The 21,918-nt window shown below is 44.8% G+C and overlaps 1 protein-coding gene across 14 annotated transcripts in view; it reads right to left on the bottom strand.

Annotated features, from left to right (window-relative positions):
• LOC120896128 (RNA-binding protein Musashi homolog Rbp6) overlaps positions 1 to 21,918 on the bottom strand; it is a 592,490-nt gene that overhangs the window by 163,994 nt on the left and 406,578 nt on the right. The gene's annotated exons all lie outside the window — the stretch shown is intronic.

Here is a 21,918-nt window from a genome sequence, read left to right as displayed (position 1 = left end):
TGTAAGCGCTATTCATTTTTTTGCATTTTGTTGTTGTTGCGGTTCGCCTTTCATGTTCATCCTGCCCGACAACTACTTCTACTATGTGAAGTGTGCCACAAAGCATCCAGCGCCAAGTTAGTATTATGATATTGCACTCTTCACATTTTCCAGACCCTCGGCGACTGGTGCACGGCTCTTGGGTGGTCGATGATTTCATCTCGAACAGCATGCCAACCCTGCCATGAATCAAACAGGGGAAACTATAACCGACGCTAGCAACAAGCTGCGATAGAAATTTGTTACGCGTCTGTTTCCAACGTTCAGCGTGTGCATTCTGTGCGTGGTGCAAGGTTAGGTTTTGATGTGATAGTTTGTGCCGTTTACGAGACAGCCGGCTGCTGTTCTCGAGCGACGTACTCGTGGCAAGGGTGACTGAGTTCAGTGATGATTTAAGCGCATGGAAAGCAGGAACAAACAACAGGGCTTTCTTGGGGAATTTGTGCTTTGGATGGTTGTTCGCAAGAGTTTCGTGTACGAAACATGGTATTTGAATTGCAGATAATTAATGTCATGAATATCCCGTGCTTTTCATGGTAAAGTTAAAATATAAAGCACATATACAAATAGCACGTTGCAGTACGGATAAAGTTTATATTTATTAAGGAACTAAACAGAATAATCTGTATTGTGTATTTTGTTGTAGCTGTAGATTCAACAAAATGATTAATCCAACTCAAGATGTTTGTAGACACTAGCCAGCAAAACAATTACAGATTTTTTACCCACTTACGATCGAATGAATTGATACGGAAGGTTCAAAATCTGTTCAACGTACGCAACACAAGGCCCCTAATTATACGAGGAACCATTAAATCTTGTGGTTTACGGTACCACACATGAGGATAATATCATTGCGGGACAATTTTCCTCCTATACTTTCGTACTATACTTGAAAAACTTTCCACCCAAACCACCAGTACCGGCAGCGGTAGAAGTAAAACCAGCCGATCCGGTAAGATGTTTAGCGACGACGGTATCGACGTCGTAGACATTTATTCCACTCATATCTTTTCTTTCTCTAGTGGCAGTTCGCCTGGCGCTTGCTAACCTTCAGCGGTGCGATGCTCAGTGTTCATGCATAATATATAGACACATGGATTCGAAATCTGCCCCAGCGGGAGGATAGCATCGGATACAGATATCGGCATCGCATGGTACGTGTGTGCTTCCAGAGTCTTCGCACGGAGACAGAATGAACACTCTTGCTTTCACAACTACAGATCACTACACAGCACATAATGATGATGATGATGATGATGACGACGACGAGGACGAGGATGATACCCTGCTATATTATTCAATCAATTTTGAGGCTATATCGTGGTCGTCGACTATCCGTTTGATACGGTATAGATTGAAATTAAATTTGACTTTATGCATAATACCCGTTTTGTGCGATGGTACGGAAGAATTTCGCTTGCTGCACCAGCAACAGCAGCTGCAGTAGAACTCACGAACTGCATACGTGTAAGGATTTGTATCGAGCAAAAACTACTCAGCTCTAAAGTGGTTTCATTTATTGATTAAAAATTGTAGTTTTGTTTGTCTGTTCTAAATTAATTCAGCAGACACATAGATGTTCCTAGCTAACATGGAAACCTAGCTTATGTAAAAAGATAACTTCTTCTGATAAACCAACGAAATCAAATTAGTTTAAATAACATTCACATTTCAAATAACATCCGTATTATTTGAAAACATTTACCATACAAGGGTGAAATAAGATGAATTTCCATCCCGAAACAATTCACCCGCTAGCATCTTGTTCCACTGCACAGTAATTGTTTATTTTCGATTATATTTCCGTTTTGCACGCACAGGCTATGGAGGCAAAACAAAACAAAAAACTGCTCAAAACGCTTTTCTTTTGGTTCGCTCACAGCACTTTTTATCAACAATCGGGGATTTGCTTTCAATAAATTTTGTCCCAGGCTTCACCGCGTGGAATCAATCGTCCAAAGATGAATTCAGATAAAATCGATACTCGTCCGCATGGGGGAGATTCCGTTATTTTGTCCTCGGTAGGAAGATTAAAAGGAGATGAAGGATGAACCGTTCAACAAAAAAAAAAAAAAAAAACAAAAAAGACAGCGAGTGAATTCAACGAGGAATTCGATTTCCTTCTTAAAGGGTCGGACAAACAGCATTCTCTTGTGATCGGAGCAAAAGCAAAGGAGAAGGAGGAAAAACACACACAGACACAAAGATCCACACCAGCCCATGTTGCCAAAGACAACGGACACGAGATGTGTTCTTGATTGATATTTGCTTTTAATGAGTGCTTGATGACGACAGTTTTTCATCGTCCGGGCAAGCAGGCCCATCGCGCAAGACGACTGTGATGAGTGAAGTCCTTCGCCTAAGTGATGTGTTCCCTGAGGGCGCTCCGGTAGTCGTCTTCCGCATCACTGTTTTCCCATTATTCTAGCCCGGTTTTTCCCGGCACGGCCATATTTCCCCGTACAAACTCGAAAGGCCTGCCATTGTCGCCAGCATTCCCTACGCTGCGTATGCGCTGCGGAGCCGCCTCGGTTCAGCCAATCCAACCGTAAGCGAGTGTGTTTGGGGCAAGCGGAGGCAGTGCAAAAATAAGCAAAGAAGCTCGGGCGAAAAAAAAAGGATAGCTCCCTTTTTTGATCGGGCCGATTTATCTGCGTTTCGCCTACGGGCCCATCCAGCCTGCCCGGTACACAACGAGCCTGGAAAGAAAAACTGGGAAACCCCATGGAGCGAGCGTAGGCATTCGAGCCTACGCACACAACGCTACACGTCTGAATGCACACACTTATTCGATTGGTACGTCGGTTTTGGAATCCTTGCTCCAATCGCAATCCTGGAAGCCGACGTAGATCCCCTTGGTCCACCGATACCAGCAGCGAAACGCATTAGTACGCAAAAGGCTCCAGCGGTTCGGCAGTTCGGCCTTTCGCTGGTAATTAAGAAGATAAATATTGAAGCCCACCAAGCGCACGGAGAAGCAATTTCACTGCTGACGATTAATCATTTGCTCGGTGGAGCTGGCTAATGGAGAACGGAGCTACGGGAAAAGGGTACGAGTTTTCCGAGCGAAAGTGCACCATTGTTGATGAGGACGATTTCAGCAATCAAATCACTGGCGTACGATTCCGAAGTTCCGGAGATGTTTTGTTCGGAAAGTTGGAACCGCTTTTTCGTGAAGCAACCAAAACAGTGAATGTTAATGGAGCCAGTATGATGAATGTGTTTGATAGGGACTTTTTGCAGAAAATGTTAATAAAATTTTAGCTATTGCAAATGCTAGAACAGTTGCAATATTGCAGTTTTTTTTCAGGAAGTAGCAACAGTCATTTCTTCACAACCATTACGGACGCCTTTAAAATCGTTTCCCAACTTAAACTCACACTAACTGTCTACGCTACAAAGCATATTATTGACGCGTACTAAACTTCAAACAGGCAAGCCGAGGGAGGCCGTCAGTGACTCGAAAGGCTTCAGACGACATCGAGCAAGGTAGGCACAACAAGGTAGTAAGCTACGCTAGCCGGAAGGCAACTTTTCGGCAGAATGACTGGTTGAAAAGTTGACAGGTTTTTGCCTACTTCAGCGTTTGGAAAGCGTTTCGGCGTTTGCTTTGTGCCCGTACGAGCACCGAGCCCCCGAACGAAGACATTTCATGTCCTCCCTGCCCATAACCTGTTTCGTGTCGGTCTAGTATGCACATGGGCTGTACATGAGGCCGGCCGAAAACCCCGGTGCAAACCTCCGTTGAAGAATGTTACGGAAAACACCGGAATTTTCCCATTTTTCCCGTTCCCGCTCCGTTCCCGGTTGACTGAAGCTGAAAACTGATTTCTCATTCTAATTTCCAATTTGACTCCCTGGATTTCTGCTGGGCCTTTTGTGCGCTATGGCTTTCAGCTGCTATAGGGTACGGTGGTTGGTTTTTTTCTTCTGCCCCATCCTACCACCTATCGAACACGGGAAAGACACAGCAACGTATCGGTCTGGGGAAGGACCAACCCTGCACACGAGTTGCTGAGAGGACCGACGTTAACGTCAGCATGGATGAGGAGGACGGAGTTTTGACGGTGCAGAAATACACACACACACAAAAACTCCAGCCATTGAAAGTGTGGGGACGTGTCTAACTGCCAAGTTGCGCTGCCGGAAGGGTTGTGGAAAAAGAAGCCGAAAAAAAGGGGTAAGTACTTTGGCGTGCCGAAAACTAGGCTCAGCACATTATGCTGCCCACCTTCCTCCTTCACCGGTGTTGCGTTTTCTGCGAAGTCAGTTAAAACTCATTTCCTTGGCGCGTTACCTTGTGCAGCCCGTTTGCGTTGGCTTCTTGCTGCTGGAGTTTTCCCTTTGCCTTGGTAAAGTAAAATATGTTGTAGAGTTTGGATGAAATGTCGAAGGAGAAGGACGAAGTGGGGGTTTAAAATCGCTTTCACATCGACGTGCGCCGTACTATTAATAGGCCTTGAGAAGTCATTTACTTTCGTGAAAGATGACTTTAAGTTTCGAAACTGTTTTCGTTTGAAAAAGTATGACTAAATATCGTACGCTTGACTACTCACGGGGACTACTAGTGCCACGGGTAAAGTGATCGAACGCGTTTACTCACCTGTGGAAGAATAAGGAAATGAAAATATTGGTTATTTAATATATTTACAGATATATTTCAACATACATTTCAACAAATTATGCATAAGTTGATAAACAAAAATGTAAAAACAACTAAGAGGAAAAATACACAACCACGTCCTAAAGTATTTGTATCTTAAAGTTGTTTTTCATGTGGTTTGACAATTTGCGTTCACGTTTTTTTTCCATTTCAGAGCAACATACATGATCATCTTATGCTGGGAAAATGTGTCTTAGCCGAATTATCGCTACTTTACTTCACTTTAGCATCATGTTCATCAGATGTAGCAACATTATACACCAAATTTAACTGCTTGAGATTGAAATATGAATTACGCAGATTAAAAAAAATCCATAATGAATCACCAGCTAAGTTTATTAGTTTGTCCAATAAGAAATGGTTGAGAACAACCAAGCAACAAAAATGTGTAAAAAATATTAAAAAAAAAATTAAAATTGTATCAATTAGTCAATTAGTGTCAATTAACGTAATTAATTTAAAGGCTCGAGATTTTTGTTCCAGATAAATGAAGTATTTTAAAACACCCAATTTAATTGCGTATTTCCTTCTCCTCATAAGGTGCACTTACTATAAAAATGTGAATGCAATAGCGACATTGTTTAAGTCTCCACATTACATACATAACGCTAAAGTACGTTCATAATGGAGCAAATTAGACATGTATCAAGAAGGAGAAAAAACAACCATACGACACATCCTCTGGGAAAATCAAAACACCTCGCGCCTAGGTGCGTAGTGTACGGACGTGCTATTGGTGCACCCGGCAAATGCCGTACAGCATGCTTTTAACCTGTCACGATTATTAATATAATTATGTTTAATGCTTTTCACTTCCTTACAGCCATCACACTCCCGGTAAGCATTGTACCAGGCGCCCGGGTTTACAACCCAAGTGGCATCTCGCAAGCAAAGCAAGCCCAACAAAAGGTACTACAACCATAATGACTTTGTGCACTAATTTTTCAATGTGTAGCCCTTGCTACATTTCCCATCGGAGATTCTGAAGATTCTGGCGGCCACTGAAGGGCAGAAGGGGGGAAAGGTTTGTCGTAATCCAGCCAAAGTGCTGACACCGCACCGTTATGATGCGTGAAGCAAACCGCGCCATGTAGCAAACTAAATTTTAATTAGATTGTTGTGTTTCGCATTTGCACGGGGAAGGCGTCACCGACCGTGTGGGTACGTCAGGTATCCCACCGTCTTGTAGGGGAGCGGCGTAAACCACCGTCACCACCACAGCATGCATTCTTATCGCAAAGAAGCAAGCAACGCCAAATCCCAGACCGCCGCAGTGCAGTGGAGCGGAAAGCGGGAATGGAAAGTTTTGCACCAGAGCCAGAGGAGCAGAAATCGTTTGTAGTGTGCCGTCGCCAATTCTTCGTGCTGCTGCGAAGTACACGTGCGCGTGCGATTCATGTGTGAGCGAAAAGTTTTGCTTTTTACAGCAAACGATACCTTACACGACACAAGAAGAGGGAAACAGGTTCACAGGTTAACGAACGTTGTTGTAGCAAAAGGTTGCCGGGTGCAAGATTTACAGAGGCAGCCCTCATTGCAGGCAAGACTCAACGGCTCCGTCTTTGTTGCTCGCTCAAGAGCCGGGATGCCTGTCAATGGGTAAATGTAAAAGCCAGCAAACAACTTGTTAGAAGCACTGTAAGGTTAAAAAAATGCTCCCTATCCCAGCCAGCCAACAATCTCTTCAGTTTTCGCCTCTCTTAAGCCACAAACAGTAACGGAAATACATCCCGGCCTCCAACACCGTGTGATATTGCGTGGCAAGAAGCAAGCGATAGTTTCTTGCGAGATTGTTAGTTTAGCTTGTGAAAATACCACCTGCACAGCAGGATAACGGAGCCCAACCCATTTTCGAAACCATTTTTCCATCATCCATTATCCCGGAGAACCGTGCAGCAGAACGTGCGACGGTTGGAAAATTATCCTTATCCATCGACTATCACCATAACAATCATTTCTCCACCTCCAGCGTGCTATCTTTACCATCACCGACCGAGTCTTTGCCCATTAAACCCATCGTTGCTGCAGCACTATCACCGTTCGTATACCCGGTCCTCGCCCTGTCGACCTGTCGACCATGGAGCTGATGGCTATCTTCTCGTTTGAAAGATGACCCTTCAAGACCAGAGGTCACCCGGAATCGGATAATGGTCGGATAGTCAGGGGCTGACACATCTCGAGACCGTATCTTATCCGAGTAGGTGTTCGCTCGTTTTAAACCATTCCCCGCCCTACGCTACTGATGCTGCTTCCAACTCACAAGCCGGGCTAACATAAAAACAGCCCTCTTCTTCCATTTACCTTTCTCCAACATCTCACCAGTAAAACGGTTATCGTCTTGTTTCCAGATCATCCAGAAAAGCTCGTAACACACCTCAAGATTCCAAGTGGATGTGTGCGTATGTACATGTCTAAACATATGAAACTTTTAGTCTCATTAAAGAAAGTCAACGGAAGGCAGATCGAGGATGAAGGGGGTAATAAGATGGCGCTCATACACATGCACAGTGCTTCCGCGATGTTTATGCTTTCACTTGGTTGATTTCACCCGCCTCTGTTGTTGTTGGGAGTGCGTATGATGTCTTTTCAGTGCTTGGCGCAGTAAAATTTGTGTTCGGTTAATTTGACGTTCTGTGTAATGGTGGAGGCAAAGCGTTAGCAGTGCTGTGGCATCACACAATGAGGATGTTTACAATGCGACAACAGCACATTGTAAAGCTTTAGAACCCAGTCAACTCGCATTCGGATGTTGGTAGAGGAGTCGGCAGTTTCGGTAGTTGCTTTGTAGAATTCGAAGGGAGCACAGGTAAATGACAGTTGATTGAAGACAGCATTGTGCTGTGTTGATTAACACTAGAAAGTCTTATTTAGGGAAATTAGAACAGCTAATAAATACGATATGTTTATCGGAAGTTGAGACCTTTTTGGAATCATTGCTAAAGATTGTGTAGCCTACAAATATCTTCAACTAGAAACAACTGCAATCCAACCAAACATTTCCCAGAAGTAATAGAAACTAATGGCAGTCCAAAAAGCACAAAATAACACGAAAACCTTGTCAGAAACGATCGTTAAGGCAGAGTAGAGGGGTCACCCTCATTAGAAAGCTGTCCCTGCCTGTCTTCTTCAGGTTGCGTCTGAGCCCATCGTAATTGCCTCGTTGATTTTACGAGCAACAGATATTGCGGACATCGCCCATGATGGAAACCATGCCTGTGGTCCCACCTGCCTAGCGACGCAAAACTAACAAACGTCCTCAAAATTATTGTACTGCTACGCATTGCGTGCCAACGTCTTGAAAGATCCCCACAAACCTTACCGGTATGACGTCACATACCATTGCCATTGTTTGTCGCTCCGAACGCGCAACGGGTAGCTGTATCCCTTCTGCTTCAGGATCAGGTTTTAATTGATCGTTAAGCTTAATGGTCGATGATGCTCTCGTTTTACTGGATTGATGATGATTTGGTTATTTGCGGAATTGCTCCCACCGTTTGCCAAACGGGCAGCACTTCAAGGATGTGTGGTTTTGGCCACTGTCCCGAAACGCTGCCATCCCGTTGGCTGAGGTGTGAGGAGCGAGAGTACAAAATAAAACAAACAAAACACAACCACTTTCCACCAGCATGGCCTTTGCCAGGTGAGGGAAAACCTAAAAAGCAAAACATTGTTCTGCAGCGAAAAGGTATACGCCGGTAAACCTCGGCCCTTCAGCCCATTTGCACCGTGAGGCAGTTTGTTAGGTCGGCCAGTTAGGTTTAATGATACTTCGAGTCCAGGGATAGGGCGAAAGGATTGCGCGTAGAAATGGGATGGGCGGGCTACCCGATTGTGGTGCTTAGTGGAAAAACAGATGGCAAAACACCGGTTTTCGCCCGCTCGGGGTGAATGGTGATGGCGAGCTCGTTAAAGGGGCGAAGAAAGAGACTGCAATGACTTCCAGTTAAATCATACGCCACTCAGGATCTGTTCGGACTTGACTAACGGAATGGGCACGGGAAAGGCTTGTAGAGCGATACAAATTGAAAGCGCTCATCATAAGAAAAGCCCCACCGAACATGGGTACGAGCGACAGACAAAGTGCCATCTCTTCAACGTACCTTAAACCTCCTCCCATGCCTTTTCACAGCAAGTTATAAAGTGTCTGTGTAACAAGCTTGGTAGATAATCATAAATGTAATTAAACTGTGTTTGTATCAGCATACAACTGCGTCCCGTTGTCTCTCTTGTTTGTATCAATGGCGCAATTTGAAGTTTTTCTTCCAGCATTAGTCTTCAATTTTCATGCTCACTCCAGAGGAGATGTAGGTATCAGAGATTTAATTTTAAACCTGCTACGATGAAGACAAACTGTGTCACAGCGGCTGACAGCACGTACATACGTTGTCGCATGCGTTCGTGTCAACCCTTAACATCCCTCGCCATACCGTCAACCAGTTCCAATTAAATCTACTGTAAAATGACACGTACACACACTTCCGCGAACGTACTGGAGGGCAACGTACTGGCTCACCGTCGTCTATCTCGCTTTGTGGGTGTTATTATAACGTTTACCCACCAGCATGTGTGCCAGATGCGCCTTACTTCCCCTGCATCAATGCTACTACCGTCATCATTCAACCAGCAGTAGCATCAGCAGCAGTATCAGCAGTAACACAGCATCATAATCGTCACCGTGCTAAAGGTTCTATATCAACCAGTAACCAACCAGTAGCCCCACATAGCCAAGTTCCAGAAAGAAACAATATGCAACTGACTACTTGTGCTATAACCTCGATTCATCACGAAGTAGCCCGCTTTCCGTTCGTGTCGACAAGGCTAGACCAGAAGTAGTAGCCGATGCACCTCTCCGGGTGTATCAAACGCCGAGGATGCGAAGGGCCACCCGATGCAACTTGGCTCACATCCACTTCAAACAATCAACCTTTGAAAAAGAGGATTTGTGTAACGAGCTTAGCCTTCGTATCCTTTTTGCGTTTTCGCTTCCCACACATGCACACATGGAGAGAGGGGCCGATTTAGCATTGGTCCAGCTTACTAGGATAGACCGTCATCACACTTCCGGTGGCAATGTGGGCTTTTAAAAAGGGGAAAACAACAAAAGCAACAAAAAAGCGCTTTCCTCTGCCTGGATCAATTGTTTGAATGTAACATCAACAACTCGGTATCCGCAAAGGATGGAATATACAACAAAAAGAAACATGAAAGAATGAAAAGATATGCAAGCTTCCCCGTGCACTTCACTCTTCAAGGGGCAGAACTTCAATCTCGCAGCGAAAGCAGCCCAACTGTGTAAAACTCTTTTCCTGGCTTTGGGTTTCTTTACATCACATTGCCATCAAAGACGCAAACCTAGGCATTTACTGTCGATTTCAGTGCCTGTTCTTGCGGATTCCATTGCGAACACGGCCACGAACCACATTCGTGTTTGTGATCGACAGCTTGGACGTAGGTATCTTGATGATCTACCTCTTGGAGGTTATCGAAGGAGACAGGCTAAAAGAACTAAAATGCGTTGGCAATTTCTTGGAAAATCGACCATACCCGGAGAAGGTTAAAAGCATTCAGTCTGTGTGGCCAATCCCGGCAAGCAAAACGCAAAGAAACCCACATTCCACAAGATCTCCCCGTGTCCCCGGAAATGGTATGTTGCATTCATGCTTCATGCATCCTACTTGTGCGATGAGTGTTCGACGGAAGCGAGCACGGGAAGTTACGGAGGTAAAGCGAAGGGGTTAAAAATTGTACAAAAAGAGGCTGTATCAACCAAAATCGTGAAGAGAGCGAGCGAGAGGCAAGGTAACACAAGCGGAAAACGCATTGTGTGGAATGCAAATAGGGGCGTTCTTTTGAAAATCGCCGACATCCTGGCGACCGGATGTTCTGTCTCTTCCGCTGAGTGGCTTACGGGGTTTCCGTTTTTTATGACGAAGCCCCGGCGTTTCAGATGGCAAAAGCGCTTTGTTTCTCGTGATGATTCTAGATGGTTTGAACTTGAAGAAGTATATACACAAAAAACGTCTATTTCAAAAGAATTTGACAAAGAGGTTTACGTGGTGTGCATTAGTGCAGTGGGAAGAATTTGAGAAGAGATGTACTGTATGGTATTGAATGTAACTACGAAAAATATATATCTTGTAAAATTATTTCTCGGAGACATTTCGATACATATATGTGAAGAAAACTTTTACACTTTAAAGTACAATATTATTTGATTAGTCATTATGTGAAGCATGTTTGAAAAAAATAATAAAATATGTACTCGAAATAAACGAATCGATTCTGCTAAGGCAACAAATCCCGTCCCTCTTAACTTTTAACCTACAAAGTAGCTATAGAGGCATATTTAAAATAAAACATACACAGGTATTGCACTTGCTAATTGTATTCATTATCAATGGTATTTGCTGACAGCGTCCCGCTTTGCATCCATTTAAGAAACATACTCTAATCTGCCCATCAGACAACAAAACCAAAAGCAAATATCCAATGAATAGGATGACACTGACACTCACGCTTTTTTCCCTTCTCCATAGACCAGCTGAAGCAATGTTTGTTAGAAATTTTCATTACAAAAATACACACACACAAAACACTTCCCCATTGACGGGACAATCATTATCAGCGCGAAGCGTATCGCGCCGAGTAGAGATGCCCAAAATGATCTGGTTGCTTGGAGAAGCAGACGCTCGAACCGAAAATCAAATTGCTCCTGCCCACCCCCAACGCCATGCTAGAATGTTCTTGCACCATCATGCTCGCACTCACGCCTGGCCAGAGACGTGCTTGCCAGTGCTTTCGATGCACCAACACGGTAGCGTCTCTTACCCAATGAGGGTGGAAGAGACGGTTGGTATGATCGTCGTTGTACGTGCGCTAATGGTTATACATACTTTAAAAGCAATAATTATAATGATCATAAACATTAAAATGATTTAGTTTATTTATGTTCTATTATTATGCGCTCCGATGGGGAGAAAGTTTTCGGACAAGGCGGGAGGGATGGGGTGAGTGAGAGTGGCGGGCTTACTTAGCGTTACGCGAGCCCGAACAGCCCCTCCCCAGTCTACACGGTATGCTTGGCGCATTTGCTGAGGCGACGTGGCGTTAATGCTCTTGGCCGTGGGTTTCGTTAGTAGAGGGTACTTTTCATCGCGCGAATGTTATGTTACCGATGCTGTGGAAGGAACGCTAGCATCGTAAGTGCTGCACAGAATGGAAACATAATTTCTACCACCGCACACACATTCACCTCTCGCATACGCTTGCTTTGAGGTAGGAATGATGCAGATGCGGTTGTAGCGGTGCCGCCAAAATCTTGGTGTGTCCGATGGGAGAAAACCTGGCGTTAATTGGGATGGAAAACTACATTTTCTATCATTCGGGTTGGAAGTCGAGCAACGATTTTAACGAGAAAATAAAACATCATTGCAGAGAAATCACTTCAACTTTAAAAGACTTATTAATTCCCATCTACACTTTATGTCATCGTTCAACTTCTAACTCACAAAAAAAAACAGAAACGACAAATATTCATTAGCAGTCGTTTCTGGGGAATTATTTTTCCAATCCCATTTGTGCAAATATTCTTTATTGCATTCTAAGAGCGACAAACATTGCACGCCGGGCAAGGTTTTTGCTCTGTCCGTATTGTCTCTGCAACCTGCAGCGGTAGCAGACGCAAGAGCGCAAAAAAAAATTATTCCTCTTGATGCTGTATGAATTTTTAAACGTTCTTATTTATGTGACAGTCTCTCAGCATGAAGCATTCAGCGCCACATGAACAACATACACATACGATTCACAGGACGAAACCTGAACGCAGAACCCAGAACAGAGAGGTAGGTTTTTTTTTGTTGAACCTCCATCAAAATTTTCCACCATTTCTTTCTAGCCGCATCCTGGTGAGACCACATGCGACCGAAGAGTTTGAGCTTTTAATCTTGGCTGGTTAACTGCTGTGACTCCCTACTTGTCCTGCTCGTTTTTTCCCTTATGTTAGGGTTTTTTTATCGTGCTTAAACGGAAGATGACTGAAGTGTATGGGGTCGAGCAATGGTATCTCTCTGTCCGAGAATGACACATCGGGATTCATGAGTTGCCTCAAGTGGTCGGTGTTTATTTTTGCTGCCTTTTACCCGCGGTTGCAAGATGGACACGGTTTCTAGTGGACAACTGCGATATTGCTGTTGCACGATGTGTTATTGCATCGAGATGGATGTTTAATCTTCAAGTTAGACCGGTGCAATTGACGATGCGGAGTAAAATAGTTAAGGTTTGTTTCAGTCACACAAAATATGACACAACTCATAAATGAATGAATTTCTAGGAAATGAATTTGTAATTACTGTTTTATAACGCAGTTGAAACAATTTTTAAAACAACTCCTTCGCTAACTGAAATGAAATAGTGGATTCACCGGTATCCATCAAACGTGTTAATCCGCCTTTTCCCGCTCTCAGCCAATGAAATTTAATCTTGGTCCTCGGTGTAGGAAATATTATCTCCAAACCATAAGTCGCTACGAATCAATTATCCTACAGTTCAAATATTGATTTTTAATTCGAATCCTTATAGCTATCGGGCGTCTGGCACTCTGGTCTTGCCTTTTCCTTTTTGTTCCCTGATCCCGTACCGTGCCCGTCCCTGGGGGAAAAACTGTCCACCGATTAGCGGGAGTTTCAATTGTTTAATGTAACTTTTTCCCAGCCCGCAGTGCGACTGGTGCGATACAAAGAAGTAAAAGAAAATGGAGCCCTATCTCATACCCAGTCCTCATACCTACGGCTCCGTTAGTAATCCATCGCGGCGAGACTCATCGCCAGCGTAACGCAGCTGACACAGGACCACAATGTTTGAGTGAGAAACGAACAACCAAAAGAAGAGAAAAAAGGCTGTAAACCGAGAGCTAATACCATTTATCGACTGCACACCCGGTCTCACACGGGAATCCATCGCTTCTCGCGGTCCCTGCTCCACGCAGATGGATTCCGATACAGGGGGAGGATTTCTGCCGGGTGCGCGCTTATCAGATGGTTCGATTGCGAACGATTTTACTATTCGTTTTCCGCTCGCTCACTTTCCGATCTCCGCCCGAAGAAAAACCAATATTTGACCAGTTCGTGCAATTTGGTCGAAAATCCAAATGAAATAGTCGTCATGCATCCGCGATCGCACTCTTTGCTGCGTGGTAACTGGGAGGTAAAAAAGCCCCTATTCGCGTTCCTAGAAAAACAGAAGAGAGCAAAAAAAAAAGGAGCGAAACCAGCCAGCGGGAAGGATTTTCGCGGCGCTGTTTTGATTCTATTCGGTTTTACTGCGCAAAAAAAAAGTTTCGCGCGCTTCTCGAAACCGCACTTCACGAAATGATGAAACGAGAAAGCCCCCTTCGGTGCTACCCCGCTTTGAAGAGAGGGAGGTGCAGTCTAAATCCTTCGTTATTACTTTTCATTTGTTCACTTTACACCCGAAAGCTCTCGCTCAATGGTATGATAGGGTAACAATCGTAACGTGGATTTCGAGATGCGGGCAACGATGGAGCAGGGCAACGCTGGCAAAGGGTGCTAATAAAAATTATGCTTCAAGGCAAATGCAAGAGGCAAACAATGTAAGCTTATAGCTTCGATGAAATCGATTCAACGGGGTGAGTTTCACAATGGGAAAAAGGTTTCATTTTTATGCAATCATTATATCTGCTTTTCAATTTTTTAAACGCTGATATGCAAATATTCACTTAAATTTTTATCTAAGATGATTTTATGACGACATCGGGCCGTTTTTTGCAACTTTCATAATTTTATCCCAACACAATTTCATCTTCCTTTAATTCGAAAAAAAACGAATTTTCTTCCATGTTCGCAAAGACAATAAACCTTGCAGATGGTTAAAATAGAAAGAACATTTATTGTGAACATAAACATGGATGGAAAATTAACTAAGCAAGATGAATGAGTGTATGCGAATAGTTCCAAAAAGATGGCAAACCGTTCCATTCCTACCCACCACGAAGGACCATACAGCAAAACCAAATAACGTGAATCACTCACCCGGTTCGGATCAAAGGCAACGAAGCGCACGACAACCGGGTGGTAAAATTATAAAAATTGATTTCAAAATCACACTCACCATACACACACACACACACACACACACACACACACACACACACACACACACACACACACACACACACACACACACACACACACAGACACACACACACACACACACACACACACACGGAACGGAGAGTTTGGTCATAGCCGTCCGATTCCAACACCCCCGGAGCGACACCATCAAACGAATGGTGTATCAAGTGGCAATAAAACAGTGGTCGACGTGTGTGTGTTTCCTGCCCGCTGCGTGACGTTGCACTGTTGGCAATTGCGCTGTGCAGGATGCTCCCCTCGGGCAGGAGCTAGATCCTTTCCGCCAGCCACACCGCTTTCCGTTTGCACACAATACAAGTGCAGCAACGCATTGGCCTTTTTGCTCGGGGTTTGCTTTGTTTGCCACTGTTTGAACGGGTTTGAACTTTCACCACGGCCGTCCGCTCCGTCGGCACCAATCTTTTGACTCCCGAGCAACCTCAAGCCAAAGCAAGCGTCTTTGGCCCTGGGTTAGTTGGGTGTGTGGCACCATAACGGGCATCAGCAACGGGGGAATTGTAGAAGCCCTAGAACACACATAACTACAAACAGCCACCAAACGACCGAAAAGCGATAGCGACAAGAGAAATCATGGCAAATAGTTTCAAGCGTAAGCAGGAAGTTAAAAAAGAGTAGACGACAGCAACGGTACCGGTGGTGGTGGTGGTGGTGGTGGAGTTAGTATTGCTAGCTGCCCATCCCAACACCACCCTCCGGGGGCTCATATCTGGCATGACGCAAATGTGCAATAATATATGCAAATAAAATGATTCAATAAAATAAAATAAGAAACTATACCCGGTTCGACGTCCATTCGAACGAGAGACATTTTGAGTGCCGAGAACGGTTTCCAAGGGTTCGAGTGGTTGTTGTGCCGCTGGTACGGACTCGTATCCAACTCGGGCCGTATTTGCGGTGCGTGCAGGAAGCACCGATACATATGGCAGTAGTGCCTTCACGTGCGCCTCCGTTTGCATATGACTTTTTCGCTTCATCCTCTTCTCCGGAACAAAATGCTTTGCTGCTTCTCCAACTCTAAGAAATAGTGTTCGTGTGTGTACACTTGTACGATGTTGTTATGCTTTTGCTTGCAAAAGGCATCGTCAGTATGGCTCACATAACCGTTTCCTTCCCGACCGCTCCCACTAAAAAGAAAGGATTCCAAGTGTAGTTTCATCCCCTCCTTTGGGAAGGCTGAGAAGGGCACAAAGTGTTGGGGATGGGAGAGAGATTGCTCCCTGTACGTGTGTGCCTTAACAGTGGCAAAAGATTCAGTTGCACTATTCCATGAATCGTAAGACTTCAGAGCCATAACAAAACTTGTTACTTCCTCACTTGTGCTGTAAGCAAGCACCCAGCATGATTCCTTCCCCTTTTCGCTCTTCCCTATCCCCATTTCGGCGGATGTAGAAAACGCAAATCGTTGCAATTATTTCACACATTATCATACAACATTGCGAACGCAATGGGAATGAAAACCGGGAGGGAGAATATCTCGTAAAAAAGCGAACCGAAAAACCCTTCGCTAGAACCGTTTTGTCTGCGGCACGGGGCCAGAGTGAAGCAGGATGGTGGTAAGCATTGACGCAAGTGCTCCATTTCGTGGTGTGTATCCAAGTGATTTGACACCGAAGTAAGTACACACGTACACAGACAGCGCATAAAGTGGATGTTGTCGGGGGAAATGTTACTGCCAAGCGAAAGACGGCTAGCACGATATTATCCTTGCACAACAGTTGGATTTGTTGGTTTTTAAGGTGGGGGGTAAGCAACGCTCATACACAGAGCCCGATCTGCATACATTAAGTGGAGTAGTCGTGGCAAAAAACGCAAACACATACACACACACAAAGAAATGGGCATACAACACAGCGAAGAATAGTTGTGCGGCAACGTTTACGACGTTGTGAAACAACATAATGCTTATGTGCCATGGTCTGGGCACATTCGAGATTCAATATCAAAAAGCGTCCTCATCCGTTCGGGGTTTCTTCACGTTCGACAGCTGGCTGTTGCGTGCATGTGCAGACGGTGGTTGAATTAAAATGAAGATTGTAGTGCTCGTTGTAAGATATGATTTTGAGCATTACAATTCGCAATTTCAGCATTGAAATTTATTTTATTTTGATTGATAGCAGCTCAATTCTTGGCTCAAATGTGCTTAGATGCATCGTGATCATAAATAAACTTAAAGAAATAAATGCATAATGAAATAAAACCTTCTTTTTCTTCTTTTGGCACAACAAGCGTTGCCAGTCAAGGCCTGTCTGTACCCATTAGTAAAGTGGGCTTGGATCAATGAAATGAAGTATGGCTCATCAAGGAATGATGGCTTAAGTTAGCAAAAATCTGGATTCGACTCCGATCCAACTCCAAAAACGTCAGATCCGACATTGGAATGTAGTAGATACGGCCAGCGTTATTTGGAGTCGTTTGAAATCTTCTGGAGCCATTTTGTGCCGCCAAGTATCATCTGGAGTCGTATGGAGTCATCCGGAGTCATTTGATGTCATCCGGAGTCATTCGAAGTCGTCCGGAGTCATTCAAAGACGGCCGGTGCAATCGACTCCAATTCCGATCAACTCCGAACAACCTCTGATGACCCCGACTCTGACCGACTACAGCCAACTCCAGCCGACTCCAACTCCGGGCGAATCCGACTCCGGACGACTTCAGCCGACTTCGACTCAAGCCAACTCCGACTCCAGTCGACTTCTTACGACTCTGAACGACTCTGAACGACTTCAGATCCAGCGATCTTCAATCGCAGTTTACAAAAACAAATAAAAATCAATTTATATTCATCGTAGCGTGAAACATGAAGCAAACAAACAACACCAAAACGACATTTCATCACTTATTTTACGCCAATTTGATTCGTTGATAGCAGTGCAGTGTGGGCATGTTAAGTCTTCAATAAAAACGCTTTTCTCTCTCATTCATTACACAAAACGCACAAATACACACAACAAACAATAATCTGCTTGTCAGCAAAATCGTCGCACGAAGCAAAAGGGTTCATAACACCGTCCCGGCCACAAACACGGCTACCCAAACGGTGGTTTTTAATTAATGAGTCTTTCGCCTGGTGTGCGTTAGTTTCTATAGTGTGTATCGCCGATTAAATGCTGACTACGCATGATTAAACATTCGGCAAACTGTCATCACGCTTAGACTGCTGCTGATGAGCGATAATGATGTTCGAAGCGTTTTCTTTTCCCACCCAGCAAATAAAAATCGGATTTTCCATTCTTAGTTCCGTTTTTTTTTTTGCTCTACCTCACTGATTTTGCTTTCCATTCAACCCGTACATTTGCACATAATCCTTCCCTTTTGGAAAAACAATCCTTAACCACATGCAAAAGAGCTTCCACCATTTCCCCTTTCCGGGCGAGGCAGGACGGGCGGCAGGCAGCAACTGCAAATGATCCTCCGCCAAGAACCGTTCGAGCGAGCAGAAGGGTACCCTCTTTACCCATCGGGCTCTAATGGGAAACCGCAATAAATTCGTACGACAATTCTAATGCCCTGGATACACACTCACACACACACACCCTCTGCCACATCTCTCACGTGTTTCACGATTTTCTTGCCGCTAATGCGGTTGCGAGTGTGCTTTCACACAGCGCACAAACCCGTAAAGACGCCCGCCCGCCCGCCAATGATGACGGCGATGATGGTAATGGTGATCGAGTGGGTTTTGCTGGCGTACCCGGGGATCCGGCAACTGAGCAGCACTGAATCGCTTCTTGCGCTCAAGCGAAAAGCTATTGCGAGCGCTACCGATGGCGAACAGCAGCCGCCGCAAGCGATTGCGGGTCGGGGGCTGCGAAATTCTATCGAACACTTCACTTCAGCAGTTCAGCAGTAAGGGACGAAGTGCTGCACTTGCACTGGAGGCCGCACTCATACACAAGCTCGCGCATACACATTGGAAGGATTTTACTTTCTCACAAAAGGCATCTCAGAACGGGCTCTGGTCGAAAAGGGAACCCCAGCTGGCAGTTGCGGCAGAATCTGTTCCGAACATTGCCCATTTATGTTGGTTTATGTGGGACGCTGCTGGTGGCTCGTTGAGCTTCAGCCAACCACCCCTCCCCACTCGCCACCGTCCTGCGAGGAATTTATTGCGAGCAAACGAGGCACGTTTCACGTGCGCTCCTCATTGCTGGAGGGTGGTGGAGGAGAAGGAGCTGCAGCTCGTCGGCGGTAGAGTTTTGTGCGATGAAGACGCCACTACCATTACCCAACCAATCCCACCCATTCCCAATCGATCCTGATCCGATCGCAGCAAATTCCCGTCTCCGAAGAAGGAAAAGTTGGTTATTGTGATGGGAAATTGTTCAAATTCCGTTGCACTCTCGCACACAAGGCCGGCACGGGTGGAAATGTGTCGCGCTGCATTGAACACGTGCAAATGCATTCCCTGTTCTCGTGCTCGTGTGTGTTCGTGTTTCTTTGTATATTTTTATACTGCCTCTGCCGTTCTTCTACTTCATCAAATGCGCCAGCATTTTGTCAATGGAGCGGTGGGGAGGGGAGGTCGGTTCGCACTGCTTGCTGATGATGATCCTCGGGTTGCGCAAAACGTGCAAGAAAGGCAATCCGAGCAGACGAACAACGAACAAATAAACATGTGCAGACTGTGCAAACAACAGCGCCCGTACGGATCAATAGACGCTCGGGTGCAGCATTTGCTGACTAACAAGTGTTTCCCCCTTTCCCCATCCATCTATTTCCTCCCTTATAATCCTTTTTTTCTTTCGCTAGCTTCTATTGTCTACCGAACCGGTCGCTTTCCTTTCTTTCGCCCGGACCCTGTGGGTTGCATCTCAAGCACCGAGAAATGGTAGGATGGAAAGTATAGTATTTTTCGTTCGATTGCGCTTGGTCCGGGTGGGTGGGAGCAAAGGAGCGATGCAATATTATGGGGACTGGGTCTGCGAACCCGGCAAGACCGTGTGTGTGTGTGTGTCGTGTGCCCAGGCCACACATGCTCAAGCATCAGCTGGCACACAATGTGCGTGTGCTGGCAAAATTCCGCAAATGCATGCGAACGGATTTGTGCAATCGCGCGTACATTCGGGTCGGGCAAGCGAAAGACATTGGGATTGCATTGTAGGACCGACGGACCGACCGTTTCCAATAGGAGGGGGCGAATGCCAATTGGGAAACGAATTCCAGCAGCGTGTAGCGTTGCTCTGGTAGAGCAGCAACAACGGCAGCAGACATGGTAGAGTTCGTTATGAGCGTGCCATGCCATGGGACAGCTGCGTGTTAGTATTGAATAATTAGTTTCTTTCCGGTTGAGTGTTTCGTGTATGCGAAATAAAGCCCGACTTATTTCCTATTTCAAGCATTTTTCATTGGAATTATAAAAGACGACAATACTTCTCGACAGATTCATGGAGCATCTGGAAAATTCCAATTCCATGATACGTATCGAAGTCAAATGAATACTATTATCAAGTAATTAGCCTGTCCTATGTTCTTAGTAGGCAAACTCAACAAGCAACTCCTTAGAATGCAGACAGACGAATACGAAAATACTAATACATAACCTACAGAACTTCTCAAAACACCATATCTCAGAATTGTGGACAAAAAATGGATCTCCATGTTTTACGAGCATTCAAGTTGACACAGAAAAAATGAAACACATTTAATTGATCTATTAGGTGTCAATATTCCAAAACAGAAAACGCAATTTTTATCTGCATTATAAAGAAAACACGCGTAATGATTAAAACTACTTTATTCGGAAAAGCACCTTACTCCCTCATGGTTGCAACATATCGGTCAGAATAGAAATCTACTAACTAGGATTACTAAGACTCTCACTAAAACTACACTGACAAAAATAGCACTGTTGGAAAATGCAGGCCCAATACAATCAATTTATGAAACATAAAGATCAAAGACGTTTCTTGACAGGATGACTGAGATTCTAGAGATCGTCTACATTGATGAATATATGAAAATCCTCTAAAATATTCATTGTATTCTAAATCTTGCATTGAGCAGATTGATCTGAAGTTTCTACCAGACACTTTGGAACGTTAACGGATGTTTCTAATAATGAATTTGTCTTGTGTAGCACATACTTCCGTTTAAGTTTGTCATAAATTTGGCTAAGCCATGCATCTTCCATGCTTATGCAATAGTAAACAAATGCATACTTTTGTGCATACACAACGATTACAAACCCTTTTCCCATAAACTACCCTACTTATACTACCCCGTAGCTACTGCACGCCGTGTGCCGGGACAAATTAGAGATATAACATCAGAAATGTTGTTTAGCTTTAATGCAAATCTGAAGCTGTCGCACACCGTGCGCCCAAGACCTAGATAACACCAAAAATGACAGCCTTTGGTGTACATTATTTTCGTCGTTTCTTTTGGTACCGTTCCCTTGTGCAAGAAAAAAAAAAAACAGCACCCCAGAGCTCGCAAAACAAACTTTCCCCAACTGATATGAATTTAATTTTAGTTTTGCTTAAACGTTATTAGCTGTTTTCCGCACTTTGTCATGCCGCGAAAAGCCTCCAGAGATAGAAAGCAAATGAGTGAGGGAAATAGAGCGAGAGAGCGAGAGTTAGGGTGCACCAAACACCGAACGGCCCTCGATTGCTAACGGCGGTATGGCGGCGCTGTGCTCGGGCTGATGGGAAATGTGTTTCCCACTCGTTTGCCCGTGGTCTTCGAGATATGACTTTACGGGGTTGTTTAATTTGTTTTTCTCACTTTTCTCCCATTGTTCCTGGTTCCGGGCATTCGTGGCGCCCGCTCGCACTTCCAAGTTTGACTTTGTGTTTGTGTTTTCCCCTCATATCCTTCTCGCGCGCACGAGACTCGAGACGAAAAGTGTTGTCCTTTTAGTTTTTCTCGCCCGGGCAGCAGCGTAGCCGGGCGTAGCAAAAACGAAAAAAAAAACCCTCCGAAGCCCGAGAAAAACCACCTGTGCTTAGGTGTGAAGGTGGAAAACAGCCTCGGGCATAATGTGTGGCGAACTGGGAAGCTGGCCGTGCCGGATCGCACTACCCAGGTGGTGCTCATTTGCCT

Source organism: Anopheles arabiensis, chromosome 2 (genome assembly GCF_016920715.1).
Source record: "Anopheles arabiensis isolate DONGOLA chromosome 2, AaraD3, whole genome shotgun sequence".
Classification (NCBI taxonomy): domain Eukaryota; kingdom Metazoa; phylum Arthropoda; class Insecta; order Diptera; family Culicidae; genus Anopheles; species Anopheles arabiensis.
This window is presented reverse-complemented; position numbering and strand designations above follow the sequence as displayed.